Below are 22,780 nucleotides of genomic sequence, written 5' to 3' on the forward strand. Positions count from 1 at the left end.
CAAAAAAGCCCTGGCCCCTGGCGCAAACGTGTCCCAAAGAGTCTGGTGCAAACCCGCTGTCTTGCTAGACCCACTCACTTTTGGCAGCCACCTCCCAGTTTCCACAGGCCACAGCCTAAATGAGGTGCAGCTGCTCCTACTGCACCCATAAAAACTGCTCATGCTGGAGCAATAGTAGTTCGGGTGCCCTGGATCTTACACCTGAAGCCTGCCAGCTACAGCCCTTGTTTTGCACAAATCCTCTAATTGTACAGCATAACTAGAGAACAGGTGTAGATATGCCTCTTACACCCAAAAAGAAAACCAACAAAAAAAAATACAAAACCCTGATACATCATCACAGAAAACTTGCACTGCCGGATATAGCCAATTTTTCACCCTAATCCCAAAATTTCACTGCTTGAATATAGAACAAGGTTAATTGTTCCTGTTGCACCAAAAGGCTCCAGACCCTGATGTACAACTGCATCATAAAAATCCAGATTTTGCATCTGGATCCTGCCAAAATTATAGTCACAGACCCAGAAATTGTACCCTCCCAATAGAGACGCCTTGGGGCTTATCTGTTCAGGGAAATTGATCAACTCTAGTTCTAATATAACTCCCCATATGCACACTCTATTCTGGAGTAAAAGTGACTTTTTTCAGTATAGCTTATGTCACTTCCATGGCAGAGGATGTTCAGCACCCCACTAACCTATGATGCCAGCAACAGCGGGCCCCTCAAAGTTCCAGGAGACACCAATACTTTAACTTTCTTACACCATGGTAGTGCTCACAGTCTGGAAAAGAGAAACTGCTTATGGTAGTGGATGTTGCGTAGGTCTCTAATGGCCTCTCAGACTTTGTTGAAAGGACTTTTGTGGAACCATGGAGACGTTTTATAAAGTAACATTCAGTAACCTAATAAAATATGGAAAATATATGTTACTAAATGAGGTGACGCCAGCCTTTAAAATCAAATCATTCTGACTGACATCTTGCCGTTAGCCCCACTCTCTCACTTCAGCGCTAATACAACTTTCTTTCAGTTATTTTTTTCTTTAGATTTAAATAGTAGTAAAACATAAAATGCCTACAGAAGAGCTCTAAGCCCCCTGACAATTAATCTTTCAATAGTGTAATACACCAGGCAGCATTAAAAATCAAACATTCAAACAGGAACAAATTAACTCAGCCAGTAGGCCATCTGAAAAAAAGCTCCTTTCTACCTCCATCATTTCGAGAACATAGTCAAAACCTTCTCCCAAAACCCTGTCAAACAAGTGCCTTGTACAGCATGCCTGGAAGATCACCCAATTCTGGCTATTTCAGACCAAGGCCGGGGAGCAAGTTAAAGAGACCCAGAGCCCTCACCAAGATAATAGCCAATAGTTTATGATTCAGTAAAGCATTGACCGTGACACAGAAAGAGAGACTGTGGGTTATATTTTACCCCATGTAGAAGACGACTTTCAATGAGTCTCCAGGCCTGGAGTTCCCTGCTCTTTTTCCATGGAATAGCCAGGGTCTTTGGCTCCTAAAATCAGCAGCTCCAGAAAGGGATCCACAGAGCTCTGCACAGCAGCTCTGATAGCCCTCATCCTCCAAGCCGTGCAACTCCTGCAGGACTAGTAAAGAGACATCATATGCATGTTATCTTGTAAAGAGTTACCCTATTAATTCTGCAGAACTTTACCAACACTGGCTGACCCCCCTCAAGGAGGCCCATTGGAAATTCATGGGTTCAGCTAAAGAGTATGCGATAGAAACCACCTCCATTTCCAACTTTGCCTCCAAAATTCTGCTGAATCCAAACCCTGCAGTGCTTCAGTTAATTAGCTTTCATAGGGTTCTGGGAAGGACGGATGGCATATTGGGAGAGCATGCTCCAAAACTGGCATTCACCATCTTTACCACTCTCTGGCCCAGCCCTGCTTGATTTGGGTCCCATCAGCTCACAGAAGTGGAGAAGAGTTTACCACATTAATACTTTTAGTCTGCAGTGGTATTGTAACTGTGTTGATTCCAGGACATTATAGAGACAAGGGGGATGAGGTAATATTGGACCAACTTCTTTTATTTCTCAGATCAAAGATATTAATACTTCCATACAGTCTGAAAATTGAGACTCCTTGCACTCTAATATTGCTATTATTTCTAGTACTGGTGATTCTCAAGATAGCACCCATTAAAAATCAAGTTGAAATGGAAATAGGAGTAAATGAAGAAGATGGTAATCAGAATGAAATCAATGTAAAGTCCAGTATTTAAGGACTTACCAGGGCTAGAACAAAAGCTGCATAGTGCTAAAAATCTGTGAAAAATACACCTTGTGTGCATGCCTATATCATTCATTTATACCAGGGACCATCTTTTGCTGTTGTTACTACTGTTGTGTGTTTGTAGAGCACCTAGCACAAATGGGGCCCTGGTCCATAACTGAGGTTCCAAGTTGCTACAATAATAAATAAACAAACAATAGCATAGTGATTCATGAAATATCAAACCATTAATTTCTCACTGTTCTTCAGGATGCCACTGCTTTTTTCGTACCAAGATTTAATTTAGGAAGACCAAGACCTTGGACCAGTATATGTTCAATCGCTGTATATATGTGAACTCATAAATGGGCTGCAGTAATATAAATAATTCCAACAGGGTTTTTTTTGGTTGGTTTGTTTGTTTTTAACATTTTAAATAGAGAGAACAACGCTCTGGGCCATTATCTAGGCCAAGATTCAGGAAAGCACATATGGAGTGCTTAAATCCATCTTTTTTCAGAGAAGCACTTGAGCATGTGCTGACCTTGAGGCATGTGCTTAAGTCCCATAAGATATATTTAAAATTAATTACATACTTAAGTACTTTCCTAAATAGGGATGTGTTCCTGATTCAGGGACATATAGAATTGTAGTAATCCATATAATTCACTGCAACTTTTTATTAACATTTTCTCAGGGTGGTTGGGTTGTTTTTTTTTGTTTTTTTTTTTGTTTTTTTTTTTTTTGTTTCTTTTGGTCTTATTTCTCAAAACACTGAAAGTCTCTAGGAGCTAATCCTGTTCCTATTGGAGCTAATGGGAAAACTTCCACTAAATTCAATGGGAGCAGCTTTGGCCCCTTAACATGTTAACTAGTGCAATCCCCATCTACAAGGTATTGAAGCTATTAAAATAGTATGGTAAGGCCAACATTTGCAAACCTGGTACCTAAAGTTAGGAATCTAATTTAGGCATCTAGGTGGCCTGATTGGTGGAACTGAGCTTCTCTCCAGCTCCCACTGATCTCAGCAGGAGTTTTGCAAGAGGTCTGCAGGCTTAGGGCTCACTATGCACTTAATCATGCATCCGACGAAGTGGGTATTCACCCACGAAAGCTCATGCTCCAAAATGTCTGTTAGTCTATAAGGTGCCACAGGACTCTTTGCTGCTTATGCACTTAATGACATCATCCATACATTATATTCCCACTTGGGTGCTTTAATTGCATTGTTGTTCTGCAGGACATCCAGCATCAAGCATGCTGGTGTTTGTTGCTTCCCTTTGCTGGCAGACACGAGAGCTACATATTCAGCAGGAGGAAGCTTTTGGGAGAGGAGTGAGATGGGAGGATAGTTGGAAGAGATGACTGTGATAACATAGGGCTGGAAAGGAAGGGCAGAAAAAGATGAATGCAGTTTGGGAGTGTTAGACAGATGGGGATGATCCAAGTGCAGTTTGGTAGGGAGATAAGAAAGAGACAGAGTCAGGAGTGTTAGCAGCTTAGTTAGTTACATTTACTTTTTGCCAAACAATTAAATATCCCATCCGTGTCCCCAGAAATGTACCTGTCAGATGACTGCATTCTCACTCTGTTCATCACACTCTCTCTTTAAATGAGGTCCACACACACTCACACAATATCCTGTTAAAAATCAATACACTGAACGGTAGCATTACATATTCAGAGCAACTATTCACATCATAGTATTACTACATAAAGTGCATGATCACATAAAATGTGTTAATACAACCAGTGTCAGTCCACCATGTCATGATACTGTTTATTCACATCAGCAAGCAACTGGATGGATATTGATGTCTACAGAAGTAAATGTCTGAGCTCACTGGTGCAAGCTAACTTCAGTGGCAGCATAAAAAGGCAGTTAAAGAGCCCGTATGTATGTAACACTCTGTACAGAGTGAAACACAGGATTGTTTCAAAGTTGCTAGCAAATATCAGATCAAAATACAGCATTCAGAAAAAAGCCAAAAGGAACATGAAACTTCATATTTACATATATTTTAATTTCAAGGTATTTAAAAGTTAAATAGAAGGCTGTTTAGCTACAATTTCAGACAAAGATGAGAACTTGAATTCTTCCAGTATGCCAATTTATTGAAGATGATATTGTTTTGCAAATACCATAAATGTGAATGAAAAATTAAGCCATTTATTAAAGGTGATATACATGATTGCACTAAATATGGGACATCACAGAGCGTGATTAAACTGAGATGTAGTATGATTAAGTTGTCGTGTGGATAGACTATTACTCATAATATGTAGCCAATGAATTAAGGGGGCGGGGGTTCTTATTAAAGAAACAAAATGAGGTGTCATGCATCAATGATGCCATTAACAGCACTTGTTATAAATGCAAGAACAAGATTAACACTTCACTTAGCACACGGAGAGTATTTAAGAATACAAGCTCCAGCCTAAGTCTTAGGAGATATGAAGCAACTGGCAAGGGCAGATATTATCCGTCAACTGATGATGGCTGTGCTCCCTTGTAAGTTGCAGTGGTAATTTGAAGTTAACATGTTAAAAATAATTAAAATTACTCCCTAAGGATTTCCATAGTTGAACAACCCTTCCAGAAATTTTGAATCTTTAAGATTGGAATTTTGGAAGTTCACTCTGATAAGAGTAGTACAATCATTATTCAATAGTTGCGTGAACTTATCTGAACCTGCAGGGTAAGAAAATTGGGCTGGTAATCTCACAAAATCAGGCTCTCACACAAAATTCCTAATGCTGGTTTCAATTGTTTAAAAATACTTCTAGAATAGTCTCTTTCATGGCACTTTAATACACCTAGCCAATGCCCACTTTTTCACTCTTTTAATCCAGGACTCTCCTAAGGCCAAAGGACTTGTCTTGGCTTTTTACACATACTCAGATCCCATTCTTGTTAATCATTTTACATATCAATAAGATTCAAACATAGGAACTTCAGTCTTAAAGCATAGCACTTCTCTGTCTGCTAATATTAAAGGAGCATCTTCACTAACTCAGCAAGTAGTAGAAAGGCCCATGATATCCAAGAAAGTTCATGATATTCCACTAAAAGGCAGAGATATGCCTGTACCCCAGCTAACTCACCAGGCACTTTCTTTTTAATTTATGTGCACTCAAACAAGTGAGGAAAACAGGCAGAGCACAGCACAAGTCATTCAAGGAGCAACACAGTCAATTCATCCCTTATCAGGGACACCCAGAAGAGCATAAGAATGCAAGACAAGTGCTAAGAGACTTGGAGAGCTCCCTCTTATGTATTTAATGCCATGGCCCAGATCCTCAAAAGTATTGAGGTGGGTAGCTCCCATTGATTTCAAGGGGAGTTAGCTACCCAAATACCTTTGAGAATCTGGGTCTATATTCCTATATGGCCCCCATCATCAAAGTAACTGAATATTCCAACACTTTCATACTGAGAAGGCCAATTATATTCAATGACCAAGTCAGGGAATTGGAACTTCAAGCACCACAGAATTTGAGTTCATTTTGAAAGCTAAGGTGTAGAACTACAATGATGAACTAAAGAAAAATTATACAGCTAGGTTCCCACAGACACTCAGGCCACCATGCATCTCCATCTACCCCCTCTCCCTTTTAGGCAAAAGGAAAGGCAACATCCTTGAAAATAACAATTTTTGGTATTGACTGAGTGATTCTGTTTAAACTGCTTGGATTGGAGCTGGAGTTTCAAGATTTAGTATAGATAAATTCTATTTTATTTAAAGTAGTGCTGTTCACACCAGTGAAGACTCTGTAAGCCTTTGCTTTATAAACCACAGAAATGTACAACTGGAAACATGAAACTTTGCTTCAGTGGAACCTTGCAATAAATATAATTGGTTTTGCAAAAACACAGCAATAAACCCAAAGTTCTGAGAATGTTGTTGTGAGACCAGAGGGGATCAGTAACAATTCTCAGGACACGTATAGAAACTCACAGTTTTAACAGGAACACAACCATACTAGCCAAAGCAACAAAAACATTATTATTGACAATAGGGAGTTTTCCCCAACACCCCAACCCCTGAAGACAGCAGAGAAACACAGACACATTCAAGAGGATGTAGAGACTAGAACAAGATCTCTGGCAACACCTCAACTGCTATCACTAAAAACAGCGAGTAACGACATAAAATAAAACATGGGTTTCACAGCAGAAATACAATCTTCCAGCTCGGGGGGCGGGGGAGAAGTGTTTTTGCAAGAATACGAGACAAGAGAGATTGAGAAAACTGCAGTAGCTCAATGACAAATAGAATGACTAAAATGTACAATGATACAACTGTAGTGTAAAAGAAGGGGAAGAGAGAGAGAGAGAAGTCCAGGTAGGCCCCACAACAGGTCTGCTAAAATGAGGCATCTGAAAAAACTACAAAGGCTTGTCTGAAACGCAAAAGACTTCAAAGGCTAGTGAGAGTATGCTAAAGATTGAAGAAAACCAAACACATCCAGATAGAGGATTGTCAGACATCCTACCTGCAGGGAGTAAATTAAAGAGGGGGATACAAGAATACGTATGCTGAAGCTTTCAAAAGAAATCTGAGAATATTCATTAGTAAAATGTTACCACTGACTGATATGTGTCCAGAAATGAATTCATCTAGATCTAAAGCACTGAAGCTGAAAAACAGCCTTGTGCTTAGAATGTGGTTATGGTTAGGAAATTAACTATATAAAAATGCCACCTTCTTTCCCAACAGATCCACAACCCAGGTGTAGTCATATTTGCTTATTTTACTGATAAAGATCAATTTTTACTTTTGGTGGGGTTTTGTTTGTTTGTTTTTTTGTACTTACTCTTGTTAGCACTGCAAAGCCAATACAACTAAGAGAGAGTTCGTGGGAGTCAGCCTGGTCTAATAATTTTCTATGTTTCAAATACATTGTTGCTGGTAACGTTGAGTTACCCACAAAAGCCAGATTGACTTTCAAATCCAAAGTTGAATTTGCAGCACTGGCAGACATTAAAAAAAGATTTTATGTTGGAGATAACTGTGACTGATCAATTATAAGCCTGGGCTAGCCTAGCATGGGTGAAGTGTGCCCACTGGAAAAGCGCTACCCATGCTAACACTGTGTAACTGTGTCTGCAATGGTACTGCACTAGCCAGTGTGCTGGGATGATTTCTGGTGGGATTTCCCATGGTTCTTAGTGGTGCATTAAACTGAGCAGCTTTATGTAACTATTCGCAGCATATTGTGGGAGAACTTATTTGTAGTGCATGGGCTTGCCATTTCAATAAAGCAAACAACCAATGGCAAGGCCTGGGTTCTAGTCTGGAAGAGGACCTGTTCCAGCTGCTATTAATGCAACCCACATTAATGAATGAATTCAACCAAAGGCAAAGGTGCAGGGCATGAGAGCCAGGGACATAAGGAATGCCTTATGTGCCCACACCCTTGCGCTGCAGGGGGAATTACCATAAGGATATTAAAACATTGGCAGAGGGAATTATGTGACCATAGGTTTGGAGAGCTGTAGCAATACACCTGTGTGAATCAGTATATGGTATAATATTTACCAATGTAGCAATCAACTAGATGTATGTTTAAACTGAGATTTTATTAAAAGCTTTTTCTTTAATTCACATGTCCATTGACTGCAAAACAATAACAAAATGAGCTATTGATTGAGCAGCAAAAAATAATCAACAGTGTGTCAAGGTACAATATAAACAATCATTGCAACAAACTGACTCCAACATACAAAAGCCACCGGAGCAAGAAAGCAGCGAAGGCCAAGACACGCAACAACCTTCTCAGCAAACTGGTAGGTTCTTCATGGGGAGGAGATGCTCCTGTTATACCAATATAATAAAAACCAGCAGGATCTTATTAAGAGGGATAAGGCAAAGATGCCACATTTATTGTAAATACCATAACAAAACAAAAGACAGCAAAAGACAAAAGCAAACAACGTTGTTTTACTACTTATTTCTATCACTACTTATTCCTTACACACACACACACACACACACACACACACACACATATACATTCATTCACACAATCATTCATTCAGGTTCTGTATAGATGTTATAGTTACCAGCCTAGATGTTGCTCATGCCAAGTTACTGGCCAGGTATCTTGGTCATGAGGATGGAGCCGAGTCTGTGTCAGATGCATCTGATGCTCCTGGAGGCTGGCAGCAGAACCATAGACTCAAAGTCCTCAGTCTTTAGAGTCCAGTTTTATAGGAATTTATTCCTATGTCAGTTCATGAGAGTTGCTTCATTTTGCTGTTGCTAAATCAATCAGCAGGTGGCTGGCTCCATGTTATTAGATGTTTTGTTTTTCCTTCCTTTGAGGTGTGGTGGGTGGATTCCAGTTTGCCCTCCGGGGGTCATCTGGTTGATCCTACTTGACACCTTCTTCAGCCGACACTGAATTCTTCAGGCTGGTACCTCCCTAACCATTCATTTACATACATTCTCTATCTTAATCACATCTATTTCACTGTCTTTTTACCTTTTGGGGTGTTACCAATTTATGTGAGACTCCCTGTCTTTTAACAAGCAAAGATAAAGTGAGATGAAAATTTACAGAGGGTGGGGGTCTCTATCTATACACTATAACAGCTACTGTTTTGGCTTACTTAAGAGTTAATTAATGTTTAGCAAGTTTTATACAAAGTATTTCTTTGAGCAGGCTTCACACAGACACAGCCGGTGGCTTGCAGGTTAGAGGCTAAATGTTGGGAATCACAAATTTACTTTTAACATAAACCTTAAGTTATAAAGTATCAATTAACAATAAATCAATACATCATTTCTCATATAAACCATGTTTAATATAAACCTTCTTTAATATCCCTACACTCCAACCCTAAGGACCTCAGCTCGTGCCATCTCGTACTCAATAACAGAGTATTGTGCGCCAGCATGGAGTCAATCAGCACCCACCAAACTTGTTGATGTGTAACTCAACTCAACAATGATCATCATCACAGGAACTCTCTGACCGACTCATCTTCCATGGCTTCCAGTTCTGAGCCACATTGCTCCCCTTTCCATCAGGAGGGAGATTGCAGCTGGCAAGCTGGTTGAGAAGGTACAAGCCAACCCAAGCTTACCCTTGTTCAATGACCTTTATAGCCCACAATCTACGTCTTTAATCACTACACCCATTGTGGTCGAGGCTGCCATGTCAGTACATGACAGCAGAGTCTCTGTAGCGGGAAGACTGGTACTTAACACCAACCACCAATCAGTTCCTCGCCACAGACCCTACCGCTTGTCCACCCAGCTTCGACCTGCTATGTGATCAGTGGGCCCTTCTTAACTGATTCTGGACTGGGCAAGGCTCTGTGCAGCCAAACAGCACCATTGGGGTCTTCGATACAATCCAAACTGCAGCTGCAGCACAGATCAAACAATGATACACATTGTTGAGGAATGCTCACTAACCAAATTCAGCGGTGGGCTCTGAAAGCTCCACTTGGACACTAAGAATGCTATTGCTTGGCTCAGCGAATATGCAAGCACTAAATAAATTGCAACAAAAAGAAATGACCTTTTCCTTCCCCTTCCCCCCCCAAAAAAATCACTGACTACAGGAGGTAATTGGTTTAATTAGCAGCAAGGGAGATTTAGATTAAAAATTAGGAAAATCTTTCTAACTGTAAGGGTAGTTAAGCTCTGGAATAGGCTTCCAAGGGAGGTTGCGGAATCCCCATCACTGGAGGTTTTTAAAGGACAGGCTGGTCATGGATGGTCTAGGTTTACTTGGTCCTGCCTCAGCGCAAGGTGCTGGACTTGATGACTTCTAGAGGTCCCTTCCAGCCCTACATTTCTAAGATTCTATGAAATGATGAGACTGGTCCTCAAGATCAAACTTGTTTTCCTTCGCTCTTTGCTGAGCTTGACTAGAATGAAATAGGTACATCTGGCCATGTGCACTATGTACATTACGTGCACTTCTTCCGTGTACTGTACTGAGTGGTTCATTCCCCACCCAAGCTTGTTTTCTGAATGCATGGCAGAAGCTAACATCATGGCTGGCATTTTCTGCTGCCTGCTGGACATTATGCTAAGCAGCCAGTCCAGATATCTCCCTATGTTGATTTTGCTGTCACCCACAGCAGCTCTCTATCTTCCTTCCTCACCTCACAGTCACAGGCAATGTAGTCCACTATAAGCTTCTTCTCCTTTTCCATCATCTGCCTGTTGTGTTCCAGGGGCCAGTCCACCTTGCTGGAAAATTCCCTATGTATTTTTGCAGCAGTTAATCTCTGGCCTTTTTTTCGTTTCACCCGATAGTTCTTGCACTCCTCGCTGACAGTCCATAGCATCATGGTGCTGTACCTATTCACACTGGGGTCAATATGTCTCTGAAAAGCAATGAAACAGCATTTTATTTTTATGTCCCCCAAAAAAGAAAAAAATCGAAGAGTGGAGAAAAAAATCAGCAAACATAAACAGGATGCTGAACGAGGATGCAGCTGCTTAGAAGAATTGCAGATGTGTGTTCCCACTCACCCCCCTTCCACCTGTATCAGCTATCCACCAAACTTGCAAAAATTTTGCAAATGCTATGGCTTGGCTTAATACCAACGAAGGTCATGCAGTGGACTTAATATGCAGACTGCCTCAAAATATGATATATCCATATATTTTTGTTTTGCCCCATCCCTGTATTTGCAGGCAGTGCATTGCTGTGCTTTTACTAAATCTGTGCTTTGCATACTTGCAGCACAATATATTGCTGTTTTCCTTTTTGCATTCTTCTCCTCACTAGGAATCCACCTTGAATCACACATGACTGCAGAAGGCAGGAGGTGGTGGAAAGCATACCAGGGAAAATAGAGTCTTTTCCACCCTCAACTGAAGCTTTGCAGGCAAAGCCAGATCCCTTATGTTGTAATAGGTCCTATAACAATAACAAACTTGGCTACATGCTACTCACCCTGATGCAGAGATGCTGTTTTCACTTCATCCTGGGATCAGTCCATGAAGAATTCCAGGGTCAACATTAATTTGAGGTTGTTGTCCAAAGCAGAGGCAGTGTATGGTATGGTGGGAATAGGGGTTGGGGTTGAGGGTCTGCTCCATGTCTTCTGGCCCCATTTCCTGCTGCAGCTGCACTACGCCTTCTTCCCCCTATACCAAAAGATCACCAGAAATTAAAGGGGGCACCATGGCATCAGAAGTGCCCAGCACCTGGTCAAAGTCATTGTAGAATGGGCATGTTTCCAGAAATTTGCTAGACGTGGTGGTATGATCCATAGCTTTCTTGTACATGGTCTTAAGGGATTTGATTTTTTCCTTGTGCTGAAATCCTGTCCATTCAATCTCCTCCTTTGCCAGCTTCTTGGAGATATCATCATAGCATTGTTGATTTGAATTCATTTCCACAAAGTATGGGTCTTACTGATATCACAACATGGCTTTACCAGAAGGGTGGTTGTCACATTTTAGGGCAACTGCACCTGTATTTCCCCTCAGTGATCCAAAAGGGCACCCGCTTTCAGCTTCCCAGCCATTGCCTTTCTTGGGTGGAGACACACATCCCTCTCCCTTGTGACCATAGTTCCAGGCTGCACAGTTTCCTGCTTACATTGTGTTATTCCCAGCACAGACAGATTGCCTTAGGTCCAGGACACCTGATTGCTTTCTCTTCAGTGATGGTTAACAGGTATAATTGCTACAGTTATAAGGTACTACATAGCTCTTCTTATGTAAGCCTACTTTAGTCTTAAGGTAAAAACCATTACAGAGAAAATACATTCAAAACAATAAAAGAACCTTCATGAATGCTAATAAGCCTACCAGAGCTCACTCAATCCTAACATGGATTCTGGCAGGAACAGTCTTTCAAACCCCTCACCCAAGGGAGATTCCTTGTGGTTACCAGTTCATTACAGCTTCAGCTCAGAACAAGCACCCAGACCTTCTAACCCTACCCTAGGGATTGGGTCCCTCTGTGGATCAGGGGTCCTGACTGTTTGCTAGATCAAGAAGGCCCTGAGCCAGTTTAAAACCAGGCTATTTATCCAGAAACCCTCTCTTTGTATGTTGGTCCCCAGAGACTCCAGTTTGAATAACTATATGCGAACCTTTCCAAGGAGTGGTTTCCAAAGGTCGATAACGGAGGACATATATTAGCATCCCCCTTCCCTACTAGAGAAGGTACATACAGTGCCACAACAACACATACACAATTGCATTTTAATACAATAGACCCCAAAGGCATTAACCCTAATTCAATAAGGTTTGTTCAGGATATTGTCAGTCTAATACAGTGGTGTCAGCTTCTGGCCAGCTGGTAGCCTGGGAGGAAGATTTCTTAGCTGGCATCTCTCTCAAGTGCCGTGGAAGTGCAGCAGAAATGCAGCAGGCAAATGAGCCAGTGAAAGTTAGTGACTTCCAATGCAGAAGGAGGGAGAAAGTAGACAAGAAAATATAGCCCAGGTGGAACTGTGGGATAGTAATGGAGGACTAACTGCACCCAGGTCCCTCACATGACTGTGGGGTCAGACCATAAGTACAATGCTTGCCATAGAGGACCCCCAATATTTGACTCACTTAGTGATAATTCTTTACCTATCAGCCAGTCTGTAAATGTGATTACACATTGGCCTGGGATGTAGAACATGATAACAAATTAATTACTTTTCCAAGGAGCCTGTCTCTGATGATCTTTCTGAAGTGGGGGGACATGTGACTGATGCTCATTGATTTATTTTGACACAAACGCAGAATGGCTAAAGCACAGTTAAGGCCATTGAACAGCCTGGGTAGCTTGGCTGTGGTCTGACTAGGACCGTTTCACTTTCATCAGCTTAGGCCAGTTGTTTTTAACCTCTTCTTAAGAGGATTGGTACAATAGGATGAGCTACCACTTTAGCCAGTAATCCAATAACTCTGACACCAAGGAGAGGAGACCCGCTTACCTGTTGTTCTGTTTCTTCCTCCAACTTGTACTTCGGGGCAGCTGGGGATGGGGAAGGAGAGCATGATAAATGTAATGATAAGAATATGTCTGCTTAGTGCACGATGAACATAACAGTGCACATAACAAAATTTACCTCTGAAATACTTTTCTTTAAAGTAGGCCTACACTATTAAACAGATTCCTGTAGAGTCTTGAATCTAGCTCACAATACCAGTTTTATAGTTTTCCCCTCCACATCCCCTTAAGACTTATTAGATACTGAATCCACAAAGTCAAATCTAAAGACACCTTCAATTGACACAACCGAAAATGTATTTAGCCCATTCTGATCCTCCTACCCTGCTTGATGTTGTTTATCATCATTATAATTACTACTAATAATGCAGGAATGTATATAATGCCCATCAACTCATTGTTATGGTATCTGTCGCTTCACTTATTTACTCTTGCCTTTGTCCAGACAGTTTATAGGTAAATATAGCACTGGTCATTTGGTAGTCATGCTGATCAGTGGTATGTTAGATTTCTGTTGCTGTAGAAGATATTTCAAAATCTCCTTCTCTTTTATGGTATATTATGAGAGAAGAAAAGGTCTGAATTACTATGGGTTCCTCCTGTGCATTACTCTAATCTCCACCCAAAAGAGGAAACAATATAAGAATCTACTTTTGGTTGTGTATGAATGGAAGCCAAATTCTGGAATTGGCACGGTGGTTAGGTTGAAGGAATTAGCTGCAGGCTGGAAGCCAAAGAAGGCACATCGCCAGAGTAGCTAGAAGTATGATGATAGGATCCCATTACTAACTGGAAGAATGGTCTATTGAGAAAACAGTAGCACAGAATAAGAACCCTGTTCTAATTTTCAATAGTTGAAATCAGTGGAGTCACGTTAGTGTAGTTCAGGACAGAATTTGGCCTTTACTCTGCAAATTACACTTAGCGGAGCATTCGTGTTGTCCATTCTTTGAGTCTTGGAAGGATTTGACATAAGAAGGCCCCCTGCTAATTGAATTTGTTGTTATATATTCTTGATACTATAATACATGTTTACTTGTGGCACCTTAAAGACTAACAAATTTATTGAAGCATGAGCTTTCGTGAGCTACAGCTCACTTCTTCGGATGCATAGAATGGAACACACAGACAGGAGATATTTATACATACAGAGAACATGAAATGGTGGAAGTATGCATACCAACAGGAAGAGTCTAATCAATTGAGATGAGCTATCGTCAGCAGGAGGAAAAAAACTGTTTGAAGTGATAATTAAGATGGCCCATAGAAGATGTGAGGAGAACTTAACATAGGGAAATAGATTCAATTAATGTAATGACCCAACCATTCCCAGTCTTTGTTTAGTCTTTGTGGTCTAAACAAAGACTGGGAATGGTTGGGTCATTACATTAATTGAATCTATTTCCCTATGTTAAGTTCTCCTCACACCTTCTATGGGCCATCTTAATTATCACTTCAAACAGTTTTTTTCCTCCTGCTGACGATAGCTCATCTCAATTGATTAGACTCTTCCTGTTGGTATGCATACTTCCACCATTTCATGTTCTCTGTATGTATAAATATCTCCTGTCTGTGTGTTCCATTCTATGCATCCGAAGAAGTGAGCTGTAGCTCACGAAAGCTCATGCTTCAATAAATTTGTTAGTCTTTAAGGTGCCACAAGTACTCCTGTTCTTTTTGCGGATACAGACTAACACGGCTGCTACTCTGAAACCTGTCATAATACATGTTTGTTATCCATGTGTTTTTGAAGAAAATGTTGGGATTATGCTGTCTTTTGTCAGTGCTTTGCATAATGAAAAATCACTCCTGTGCACTGGACACCAATGGAAGCTGTCACATCACTTCTGAACTGTCAGTGTTCACTCTGAATGAACATTTTCTCTTTTTCTCTATTTCCTCACAAAAAGCAGAATTCCTGCACCAGTGATTAAAAACGTAGTCAAACAAATCCCAACAGAAGCCAATACACAGCTTTGTACTTTGGAGATTCTTATTGAAACATGAGTACTTGTGGCACCTTAGAGACTAACAAATTTATTTCAGCATAAGCTTTCGTGGGCTACAGCTCACTTCTTCAGATGCATAGAATGGAACACACAGACAGGAGATATTTATACATACAGAGAACATGAAAAGGTGAAAGTATGCATACCAACTGGAAGAGTCCAATCAATTGAGATGATCTGTCCTCAGCAGGAGAAAAAAAACCTTTGAAGTGATAATTGAGATGACCCATAGAAGGTGTGAGGAGAACTTAACATAGGGAAATAGAATCAATTAGTGTAATGACCCAACCATTCCCAGTCTCAATTGATTGGACTCTTCCAGTTGGTATGCATACTTTCACCTTTTCATGTTCTCTGTATGTATAAATATCTCCTGTTTGTGTGTTCCATTCTATGCATCTGAAGAAGTGAGCTGTAGCCCACGAAAGCTTATGCTGAAATAAATTTGTTAGTCTCTAAGGTGCCACAAGTACTCCTGTTCTTTTTGCGGATACAGACTAACACGGCTGCTACTCTGAAACCTGTTATTGAAACATGCGGTTTTCCAGCATACCCATCCAGATGCAGAGTGGCAGAAAGGAAGAGTTCCAGGATACATATTTTATGGTTTTGTCTAGTACGCATCACCACAGTGGTTTAGTGGTTGAGATTATATAATGTATATGTGCTTGTGTAATTATATATACATATAGATAGACATTCACATTAACTCAGTCAAACTGCATCCATTGATATAATATGCCTCTATAATATTTAAAAATAGAGTTAACATGACACATTGCTCTTGGAGAGCAAAACCTTGATTGTGCAGTATATTCTGCCTTTTAGTAGTCTTGATATCTTTTATAAAACCAGTCAATATTTTTCCACTTACAAGATTTGGTATGATTTCTAAATCAATATTAAAGACTTTTGAGCATTTGTCTTGATGACTGTTATGCCCTGAACTGCTTAGAGAACATCAGCATTGCAATATTTTCCAAAATTTCCCAAACTATTTGTCCTTACTACAGGATAGAACAAAACCACCTTAGAAAAATGGAATTTATTATTTAAAGCTATTGGGCCAAACTAATCCCTGCTGTGTCTCTATCAGCTTCAATAGTGTTACACTAGGAATGAATTAGCCCACTTATTTGTAATTAAATTTGGTCATCATTAAACTGCAGGGTTGGTTTATGTTTTTGTATTCTCAAGCATGTTCATCTAATTGAGCTGTCAATGTTTAGTTTAAACATTTTATTGAAGATTATAATAATACATAGACTAAAAAATAAAATAAAAAAAACTTTCCAAAGACCAGGCAGACAGACACAAAAAGGGGATCCCACAGTAAAAGCCCTCTATTAGATCAGAAACTCATTCACTGCACAATCCCTGCAGAATTTTATAGGTTCCCAAGGGCAGAGTCAGTCCATTGTATTGAAGATTTCTGCAGAATTTTTCCAGAGCTGTAAATCCTCCCTGCAGGAAAAGACCATTTTAACATTCCCACCACAAAGGAAATTGAACTGTCAGTGGAACTCATTTTAAATATGGTTAAAGCATAGTACGCGATTTAATCACAGCTTGTCTCGTCAGCCTAGCCCAGGCATTACATTTCTAAGATATGTTTAAAAACCACTCTAGAATACATTTTTCAAATGCAAATTTAAAACCAGTTCTGCTTGCATTTTTTTTTGCCAGATCTTAATTTTCCCTCCCTTTAATAGAAGGATAATGAGACCGTTATTGTAAGAAATAAACTAAATTGAGACTCCCTAATGAAGGGCCCACTCATGCAACCCTTACTCAGGCAAAACAACTCCCATTGACTGTCTAGTGCATATATTTTCTAAAATGGCATAATTAAGAAGTAGGTTCCTGGACTTCTGGTGATTCTGCAGAAGGACAAAGAAGGGTTAGCAGCACCAAAATGCTGATGGGGGGCCTCAGAGGAGGCAGAAGGAAATTTACACAAGTAGAAGTGTGTAAGGAGTGGCACCATGGTACTTCTGGGGAGGATCATTGTCCCATGCAACATTTAAGGCAAAATTACTACATTAGTTGTAAAGATATTTGACACTCCCTCTGTTAGTGCCCAAAAGGGTCCGAGGTACTCTGCAAGAACGAGACCAACTCCACACTGAGAGTAATTGGCTTTAATGAAGGTAAAGTGACACATCTGCAACGGGGACCCCAAGCGTTGCTGTCACTGAGACGGGGACCCAGCGCCCTGTAGCTCGGCCTGGGGTGAGGTCCTAAAACAAACACAAAGCATGCTCATTTTATACAAAACAGCAGCATATCAGCTCATACATAATGCAATAGAAACTCTCCACCCTCTGGGGCTGCCCCCCTGGCCAACAGCCAGGGGCTTGCCACGCAGCAGTCCCAGCCGGTTGAGGCAGGTCAAAGCTAGCATGCTGTGTCCTACAATAACCGGAGGCTGAGAAAGCGGAATTGCCTGAGCTAAGCCATAACAAAATCTTCCAAGGTTCCCTAGACTGCTACACCCTCATAAACTATCCCTTGTATGCTGCCAAGGTACAAGGATGGTTGGTCCATCCAGACTTTCACTGGCCAAATTTATTCTTGGGGCAACTCCAATAAGTCACATTTATTTAGCAGCTTTTCTGTGGCACTCTTTATTCTAGTGGCTATTCTAAAATCCAGGTACCCCATAAACACGAATGAGTTCATCTTCACAATATGTCTGTTGGGTAGAGAAGTGTTAGCCTTGCATTTTACAGATGAGGAACTGAGGCACAGAGAGAGAGAGAGAGAGACTGAGTGATTTTGCCACGGTTACACAGAAAGTCTGTATCAAGCCTGGGAATAAACCAAAACCTCTTGAGTTCTAGTTCACATAAATGTGGCCTCCTTTCTTATAAAAAAAATTCTATAATAATGTGCAGTGCTCTTGTAAAACATTTTCTGAGGCTTCTCTAAATGCTTGATAAGAATCCCATGTCGCATTGAAATATTCCATACAGTAGATGCTCATCATGCAGTTTCTTAGATGCCTTCACCAACAGCAAGCCTTCCCATAGACATCAGATTACCCAGATACAGAGGACTATAACTACAGCTACATTACACTGGATGAAATCCTGGCCCCATTAAAGTCAATTGGAAAACTCCCACTTAACTTGAGGGGATAGGGTTTTACCTGCACACTACAATGGAGTTTTACTCTGGTATAACAGAGAAAAAGTGGGTACAACAATTGCAAGATATTGGAAAAAAATCAGGAAAAGTACAGTATGTAAAATCTATGTGACTTTGTGGATTAAAATCAGAGTGGTGGGTTTTGAGGAGGGGATTGGTGGTGGAGGAGTTAATACCATGAAGACACACTGAATCAATTAAAATGAGGAAAAGACATATCCTTGTGCCATGTGACAGATTCTCTGCAATTTCACTAATTTCAGTTCTGTAGGTGAGCAGGTTTACATTCTGGCAACAGGAATATACTAGTTGTGTCTATCAGTAATTTTAGAATTCCACATAGCAAACTTGAGCATCACTGATAAAATGAAAAAAAAATATCAAAAATATGTTTCTATATGGAAGAAATTGTGTCTATTAAATGAAAAAACATCATTACTGAGGAGCATACTAGGGACAAATCATCCCCACATAGAGGGCATGTAGATGTTAGAATCTTGCAGCATTTTATATGAAATACACATTTTGTGAGTGTTTTTAAAGCACAATGTAGATCTGTAATGAGGTTTTTAAATGTTATGTATAGGGCACAGTTTTATTAAAGCTCTATATGATAGAATGGGCCAAGATAATTTCCCTCTTATTGTACACAGGTTCTTTATTCATTGAGCTAAACCTGCAACAAGATAGATAGCATCCCAGCTCGTCCGTTTTTAACCCCTGGACTTTGTCTAACCACCAGCACCCAATGCTGCTTGCATCATTGCTTTTGTTCAGTTTCTCTAGTCATTCTGGACACTTGTCTGAAATGCTGAACTTTTCTCATCATAAGAACATCAACACAGTTCTTAAAGTGTTCATGTTTCATTTGTAAAACCAAAATTATTCATTAGTACATAATTTTATGTAATCACGTATTTCTAAAATCAATTGTCAGTACAAGGGCTGGATCCAAAGCCCGTCAAAGTCAATGGGAGTCTTTTCATTAACTTCAGTAGGCTTTGGATCCGGTTCCCATTTAGATTTTTTAAGAAAAATTAAAACTTCCTAAATGTCTCTTTTTGTGAGGCACTAATGACCATGGGTGGTGAAAAGAGGAAGGGATAGACAAAGGCAGCCTGGGCAAATAAATATTTCATGACATTATAAGAATGGATCCCTGAGAAGTCAAAAGCCCCATTACAAATAAAACCTCAACTAACATGGAACTTGTTCGCCCCGTTAGCCTCCCTCAATTTGCAAAGGCCAGGGTGGGTCACCCGGCAGGCTTCAGAAACAGTCCTGCCTCCCCTAGTGTCCAGATACAGCACAACTCTGCTGTATGTGTTAGTACCAAGATTTGGGGGGATCTCCACTGATTGTCCATGCCACCTGAGTACCACTGAACTCAGCTTTGTGAGAGTGCTCTGCGCATCCCCGCACAGCAGGTTGGATGGATAGCAAGGATAGGCCAGTAGAGAACCAATGGTAGGGCTATATTCAGGGCTGAAATTATGGCATAGGGACTGTGAGCCTGGAGTCATCTGATTACATCTGAATCATAGTTTTCTTTTCTTTTTAAAAAGCAAGTTTCTAGCCCTTGTAGGTACAAAGGAAAGCTTGAAAATGTGAAATGAGTGTAGCACATGGAAGTCTGCCTGCATCTGCAGAGAGCCTGAAACAATAGCTCTGAGAGATAAGAACTATCCCAGGCCAAGGTAAACACCAAGATTCACTGCTCTGGACTAACAAGATCCCAGCAAAGGATTCTGTGCACAGCAGGAAGGAAGAGTGCAGCAGGAGCACCCACCCCAGTAGCTACACCCTGGCTACTGGGGTAAGTGGTGTGGGAGGGGGGGCCCTGACACCACTATTCCAAATTGCGGGAGGGCCATAGTGGTGGAGCTCCGGGAGGTCTCTTGTCATGGTGTGCCTGGAACCCTAGACGGTCTTTATCCAGCCGTGGCTTGGACTGCTGTTACACAAATAGACTGGCCATTGATCCCAATGGTGAGGGATCACAGGAATGATGGGTTCTGGAAGATATTCCTTTCTTCATGTCCCTGCAGAACAGCTCTGTTCGAGCAGCACAGCAACAAAGGGGGAGGAGAGCGATGTTAGTCCTATGGGGGAAAATGTGCAGCAGATAATCAAAGAGGATGCAACTAAAGCATTTCTACAACCAAATAAAACATTTTAAAATCTATTATCAAAAAGCTATTAACAGTAAAGAACACAGGAGGGTGTTTGTAGGATAGGTGTGAATATGGGATTCCTGGGAAGAAAAGGCCTAGAGATGGGATGAAATGAGTAACTGTCAATAGCATTAGGTTTGAGGAGGGAAGGATAGCTCAGGGGTTTGAGCGTTGGCCTGCTAAAGCCAGGGTTGTGAGCTCAGCCCTTGAGGGGACCACTTAAGGATCTGGGGCAAAATCAGTACTTGGTCCTACTAGTGAAGGCACGGGGCTGGACTCAATGACCTTTCAGGATCCTTTCCAGCTCTAAGAGATAGGTATATCTCCATATATTATAATAATAATAATAAGGAAAAACACTAAACCTGCATCATATTGTACATAATTCAAAATACAATTTAAGTAGATAAATCTCCATCTGCAAAACAATAGGTGATGTTCTCAACTATCAAATTAAATGGAAGAAAGAAATTATTTTCCACCCACTGTTCCCAGACTTTCTATGATTAAAACCTTTTTGTTTGAACACAGCTTTTAATCCTACCCTTATGATTTCAATTTCTTTCAGATCAATCTCTTCATCTCCTAGAAATCTCCATAGGTCCATGGCTGGAGTGTGAATAACATAGCCAATTACTTGCTGTTAACAATGACAAGTGCAAAATAAGCATAAAAGAGAGAGACTCCCTCCCAGACCTTGTAATTATTGACTTGGCTCAGTTCATAGAATTGGAAAGGACCTGAGAGGTCATCTAGTCCAATCCCCTGCACTCATGGCAGGACTAAGTATTATTCCACAACCTTCCTAGGCAAATTATTCCAGTGTTTAACCACCCTGACAGTTAAGAAGTTTTTCCTAATGTCCAACCTAAATGGCCCTGGATGCAATTTAAGCCCATTGCTTCTTGGCCTATCCTCGGAGATTAAGAACAACAATTTTTCTCCCTCCTCCTTGTAACAACCTTTTATGTACTTGGAAACTTATGTCCCCTCTCAGTCTTCTCTTCTCCAGACTAAACAAACTCATTTTTTTCAGTCTTCCCTCATAGGTCATGTTTTCTAGACCTTTAATCATTTTTGTTGCTGTTCTCTGGACTTTCACCAATTTGTCCACATCTTTCCTGAAATGTGGCACCCAGAACTGAACACAATACTCCAGTTAAGGCCTAATCAGCGCAGAGCAAAAGAATTACTTCTCGTGTTTTGCTTGCAACACTCCTTCTAACACATCCCAGAATGATGTTTGCTTTTTTTTTTTTTTGCACTAGTGTTACACTGTTGACTCATATTTAGCTTGTGATCCACTATGACCCCCAGATCCCTTTCTGCAGTACTCCTTCCTAGGCAGACATTTCCCATTTTGTATGTGTGCAACAGATTGTTCCTGCCTAAGTGGAGTACTTTGCATTTGTCCTTATAGAATTTCATCCTATTTTCTTCAGACCTTTTCTCCAATTTGTCCAAATCATTTTGAATTTTAATCCTTTCCTCCAAAGCACTTTCAACCCCTCCCAGCTTGGTATCATCCCGCAAACTTTATAAGTGTACTCTCTGTGCCACTGTCTAAATCACTGATGAAGATACTGAACAGAACTAGACCCAGAACCGATCCCTGCGGGACCACACTCAATATGCTCTTCCAGCGTGTCAGGATATTTTAAAATAAACAGAGAGGGATCAAATCCAATAGATATATTTCAGTGGAATTACAACAGAGTGAATCTGGCCCAGGCTGTTGAATGAATGTATAGTTTTCATTACGTGGGTGTCCACTTTTGGTATACTATGCAGAAGATGAATGCACAAATTAGAACCCATCAACAAATGATATGTTTAATGGAGAGTCTTTGAAAATGTAGCCCATTTTGGGGAGCATCACATTACTCAGTCAATGTGTGGAGACTTCTAGCTTTTTTGCAGTGATTCTAAAGACTTCAGTGCTTGAGTTGTCTCCAAGCATGATCAAGACAAGCTTTTCAGCTCATAGTTTTGTTTTGGCTGAGGAATTCCTTTTACAGCCCCAGCAGATAGAAAGCCCATTTTTTCACTGGAGCTATGCTCATTATGAGCAGAGAATATGCATAACTGTTCAGACTGCGTGGTGGGGGGGGGGGAGAGGCAATTTAAAGGTTCTGGTAGTATGCAGTGGAGTTCAGGGCAGGGCATATAAACCTTGGCAGAAATGGGGAGGGGGACACGTGACCACTTGCACACATCGCCTCTGCTTACATGAGTATGGTGATCACAACTCAGTTCTTCGTGTTCTTTGGACTAA

Source organism: Mauremys mutica, chromosome 2 (genome assembly GCF_020497125.1).
Source record: "Mauremys mutica isolate MM-2020 ecotype Southern chromosome 2, ASM2049712v1, whole genome shotgun sequence".
NCBI classification, from domain to species: Eukaryota; Metazoa; Chordata; order Testudines; family Geoemydidae; genus Mauremys; species Mauremys mutica.